This window comes from Oncorhynchus mykiss, chromosome 21 (assembly GCF_013265735.2).
Source record: "Oncorhynchus mykiss isolate Arlee chromosome 21, USDA_OmykA_1.1, whole genome shotgun sequence".
NCBI classification, from domain to species: domain Eukaryota; kingdom Metazoa; phylum Chordata; class Actinopteri; order Salmoniformes; family Salmonidae; genus Oncorhynchus; species Oncorhynchus mykiss.
Genome location: NC_048585.1, coordinates 49,665,616 through 49,671,296, shown reverse-complemented (window position 1 = coordinate 49,671,296; position 5,681 = coordinate 49,665,616). Strand labels below are relative to the sequence as shown.

Below are 5,681 nucleotides of genomic sequence, written 5' to 3'. Positions count from 1 at the left end.
CAGCTCCAACAGGGCAGTAGAATGTCTTATGTTATCAGCTCCAACAGGGCAGTAGAATGTCTTATGTTATCAGCTCCAACAGGGCAGTAGAATGTCTTATGTTATCAGCTCCAACAGGGCAGTAGAATGTCTTGTGTTACCAGCTCCAACAGGGCAGTAGAATGTCTTATGTTACCAGCTCCAACAGGGCAGTAGAATGTCTTATGTTACCAGCTCCAACAGGGCAGTAGAATGTCTTGTGTTACCAGCTCCAACAGGGCAGTAGAATGTCTTGTGTTACCAGCTCCAACAGGGCAGTAGAATGTCTTATGTTATCAGCTCCAACAGGGCAGTAGAATGTCTTGTGTTATCAGCTCCAACAGGGCAGTAGAATGTCTTATGTTATCAGCTCCAACAGGGCAGTAGAATGTCTTATGTTATCAGCTCCAACAGGGCAGTAGAATGTCTTATGTTATCAGCTCCAACAGGGCAGTAGAATGTCTTATGTTACCAGCTCCAACAGGGCAGTAGAATGTCTTATGTTACCAGCTCCAACAGGGCAGTAGAATGTCTTATGTTATCAGGTCCAACAGGGCAGTAGAATGTCTTATGTTACCAGCTCCAACAGGGCAGTAGAATGTCTTATGTTACCAGCTCCAACAGGGCAGTAGAATGTCTTATGTTATCAGCTCCAACAGGGCAGTAGAATGTCTTATGTTATCAGCTCCAACAGGGCAGTGGAATGTCTTGTGTTACCAGCTCCAACAGGGCAGTAGAATGTCTTATGTTACCAGCTCCAACAGGGCAGTAGAATGTCTTATGTTATCAGCTCCAACAGGGCAGTAGAATGTCTTGTGTTACCAGCTCCAACAGGGCAGTGGAATGTCTTATGTTATCAGGTGCAACAGGGCAGTAGAATGTCTTGTGTTACCAGCTCCAACAGGGCAGTAGAATGTCTTATGTTACCAGCTCCAACAGGGCAGTAGAATGTCTTATGTTATCAGCTCCAACAGGGCAGTAGAATGTCTTGTGTTACCAGCTCCAACAGGGCAGTAGAATGTCTTATGTTATCAGCTCCAACAGGGCAGTAGAATGTCTTGTGTTACCAGCTCCAACAGGGCAGTAGAATGTCTTGTGTTACCAGCTCCAACAGGGCAGTAGAATGTCTTATGTTATCAGCTCCAACAGGGCAGTAGAATGTCTTATGTTATCAGCTCCAACAGGGCAGTAAAATGTCTTATGTTATCAGCTCCAACAGGGCAGTAGAATGTCTTGTGTTACCAGCTCTAACAGGGCAGTAGAATTTCTTATGTTACCAGCTCCAACAGGGCAGTAGAATGTCTTATGTTATCAGCTCCAACAGGGCAGTAGAATGTCTTATGTTATCAGCTCCAACAGGGCAGTAGAATGTCTTGTGTTACTAGATCCAACAGGGCAGTAGAATGTCTCACAAATACAATACAAATACACAAATAATCTAAAATCTAAACTAGAAACCACATAAGACAGAAGAGATCAAATTAACAATCAAGAGAGTCGGAATCCAGAATATAAATATGTGGTGTTTATAGAAAGTATAACAAAGAAAATGGCATGTACAGTAGTATGGACCACACCCCAAAATGGTCCACTGCAGCTCAATTGGTAGAGCATGGTGCTTGTTACGCCAGGATAGTGTTTGATTCCTGGGACGACCCATACTTAAATGTATGCACTCATGACCGTTAAGTCGCTTTGGATAAAAGCAACTGCTAAATGGCAGTTGTTATTATTTACTCTCAAATGGAATGGTCACAAAATGGTTGCCGTCAAACAAATAGACTAATGCAGCAACGACACAGCACACTGTGTCAAGCTTTCACCTGAACAGGGTTATGACTAGTTACCACAGCCACATCAAAATTGTCTATATTATAAAAATTCATAAAAACTTAATTTATGGTTAGGATTAGGCATAAGGTTAGCAGTGCGGTTAAGGTTAAGGTTTGGTTTAAAATCAGATTTTAAGAAATAGGCAGGGTTTAGCCATAATTATGACTTTGTGGCTGTGGTACCTAGTGATAACCCCTGAAGAGGTCTATGGCTGCTATTATACTATTTATCATGTCCCTTCTTAATTAGGGTCCACTGGGAAACACTGACCAAATAAATGGTACCTACCCTATGAAAATACTTTATCGCACAAGGGCACTTGTGCAGGCAGCAATAACATAGGACATACACCATGAAACATGGAAATACAAGTTATAAAAGTGGATTTATTGAAAGAGCAAAGCCTAGTTGCTTAGACTTGTTCATGTGGTTCAGGCCGGCAGAAAGGAAAGTCAAGGACCACGCTCACACACTGAAGGGTCGACAGCACTTTATTGATTTGGAACGAAAAATCGATAGATTTCGTAGTCTTGACTGGATTAGACTTAACTGTTTGGAGATCCAGCTTTAATTGGATTAGTACACTCTTTTTTTCAACTACAATGACATCTAATGTGAAAATCAATAGGCCAAATCAATCCCTTCACTGACCAGTCCAGAAAGTGGTTCTGCTACAGCTGCTAGAGTTGTGAGGGGGGACATTCCAACCACCTGCTAATGGAGAGACAGTATTGAAGAAGAAACGGCACTTTTAGAACCACCTACTAATGGAGAGACAGTATTGAAGAAGAAACGGCACTTTTAGAACCACCTGCTAATGGACAGACAGTATTGAAGAAGAAGAAAACCCACTTTTAGAACCACCTGCTAATGGAGAGACAGTATCGAAGAAGAAGAAACGGCACTTTTAGAACCACCTGCTAATGGAGACACAATATTGAAAAAGAACCACCACTTTTAGAACCACCTGCTAATGGAGACACAGTATCGAAGAAAAAGAAAACCCACTTTTAGAACCACCTGCTAATGGAGAGACAGTATCGAAGAAGAAGAAACCCCACTTTTAGAACCACCCATTAATGGAGACAGTATTGAAAAAGAACCACCACTTTTAGAACCACCTGCTATTGAGGTAGAAAACCCACTTTTAGAACCACCCGTTAATGGAGACAGTATTGACAAAGAACCACCACTTTTAGAACCACCCGTTAATGGAGACAGTATTGAGGTAGAAAACCCACTTTTAGAACCACCTGTTAATGGAGACAGTAGTGAGGTAGAAAACCCACTTTTAGAACCACCCTTTAATGGAGACAGTATTGAGGTAGAAAACACACTTTTAGAACCACCCTTTAATGGAGACAGTATTGAGGTAGAAAACACACTTTTAGAACCACCCTTTAATGGAGACAGTATTGAGGTAGAAAACACACTTTTAGAACCACCCTTTAATGGAGACAGTATTGAGGTAGAAAACACACTTTTAGAACCACCCTTTAATGGAGACAGTATTGAGGTAGAAAACACACTTTTAGAACCACCCGTTAATGGAGACAGTATTGAGGTAGAAAACCCACTTTTAGAACCACCCTTTAATGGAGACAGTATTGAGGTAGAAAACACACTTTTAGAACCACCCTTTAATGGAGACAGTATTGAGGTAGAAAACACACTTTTAGAACCACCCGTTAATGGAGACAGTAGTGAGGTAGAAAACCCACTTTTAGAACCACATAACCTTTTACTGCACCTCAATGAATGTGATTCAAAGCAACTGGTATCAAGCAAACATTGTTTCCTACATAAAAAACAGTTGATTAAATCACACATTTTCTGTCAAGTAGCCATGGCATTTTAAAGTATGCAGGTTTGTGGATATACTTTTGAACCTCTGACATTCATGCTGGCCATAGAAAGTTCTATGTGGTTGCTCTTATGTGAGAAGGCACAAAATATTTCATTTTTATAGAGATGAGACATGTTGGTTGTTTTGGCTATGATTATCTCTGTTTGAAGATAACTGTGTAAGAATTAATAAAACATTGTTGGAAATATAATGAATGTCCTAAGGCAATTGCAACACACTACTAGATGCATATTGTAGATCAATTAAACTGTCAAATACATTTTTATGTATAGTACATGTTTTGGAAGTTTTTTTTGTTTACAAACGGAAATAAAGAGCACATCATAAAATCTATTGGCAAAGTATCACCAGCCGTTTCTATGCCATAATTATGTGGCAAGCAGACAGAGTGCTGCTCGGCATTTGTCATATAGGCTTGGATTAAACATGACCGACATGGAAACAAGGAGACCTGAAGTTTTAAAAAAAGACTGTCTGCGATTAATTACCAATTTAAAAAAATGTAAAGATGTTTGACAACATGTCTATCACATACTTCATCCCAGTCTAGGTTTGGTGAAATGGAGCAGAGCCATTTGTGGCAGTAATGCCTCCAATCATACTCCTAATAAAGCTCTACACAGACATGGCTGGCATCCTCCACGCTTTAGTTATGTTTATATCAAGCCTATAATTGTTTCCTTTGTTCAGCCAGATGTCCTCTCCTGTACTGGTAACAGGTGGCCCACTTGTTTAATTAGTCCACTTGGCGAAGCAGGACCAGAGATTAAGGAAATCATTTAACGTGGACTCTAGGTAGAACATTTTCATAACATCTAATTACTTAAAGAAATATGCCATTAGCATCGACCACTCGTGATGGGTAAGATGTAGGCCCATCTTCATTAGTGACTTTGTTTGTTCACTCAGACATACACAAGGTATGTGGACATGTCTAAGCATGGTTATATAGCATATGTTTCAATATCAATGTTACACCATGGTTCATTTTAAAAATCCATGTCAATATCGGAATACTAATTCGCAAAGGGATTTGTCTGGTCCCGTGTGGCTCAGTCGGTAGAGCATGGTGCTTGCAACGCCAGGGTTGTGGGTTTGATTCCCATGGGGGACCAGGACAGAAATGTATGGACTCACTAAATAGCTATGGATAAGAGCGTCTGCTAAATGACGTAAATGTAAAGTCTTAGCTTGGGCCCAGACTTTTTAAAACATTTTTGCACTAGGTACAAAGTTTGCACCTGTTATTTCCTGAAGTAAATCAAACATTTAGAAATAAACAAAAAGGTAAGATTTAGTCAGAAGAAATAAAACATTAAGGTAAATTGTAATGTCACTGGATTAGAGAATAGCCCCACAGTACCCATACACTAAGTATGAAACATTTAACTTTGTACATTTAAAAGACAGAAATTGCCTCAATGTCAGCTTTGCTTGGGGCATCCAAAAGGCACAAGTCATCAGAGTTAGCAGGAACGTGTGCCACACATGTTGCCAGTTTACATCATCTGGAAGACAACAATGGTGGCATAAATTAAATTCACGGATCATGCACACATTATGAACACTTCATTGAGTTGTTTAGACCTGGGGGATAGGGACAATGGACAATGTAGGAGGACCCACATATTATTTTATTGAATTTCAGGACAACATAGTTACACCATGGTCATCTTACATATGAAGTCATTCAAACAGTGAATAGTCAGTCATAACTACATCACACACCTATAACCACTACATGAATGTGACATAACAGCTCCATAGAGAATTACATGATCTATTTTTATGTATACTTCATTTAAATAACCAGGAAGGTCATAATGATGTAGATATTTATTAAGAGCTTGAATGTACAGGGGTTAATGGCCAGCCTGTTCTACTGAATGTATAGGGGTTAATGGCCAGCCTGTTCTACTGAATGTACAGGGGTTAATGGCCAGCCTGTTCTACTGAATGTACA

At 40.0% G+C, this 5,681-nt stretch overlaps 1 non-coding gene across 1 annotated transcript; it reads left to right on the top strand.

Annotated features, from left to right (window-relative positions):
• The first annotated feature begins 4,757 nt into the window (after window positions 1-4,757).
• On the top strand, window positions 4,758-4,833 carry trnaa-ugc. Its single transcript has one exon. It is a non-coding gene; the product is annotated as a tRNA-Ala (tRNA).
• The last annotated feature ends 848 nt before the right edge of the window (window positions 4,834-5,681 follow it).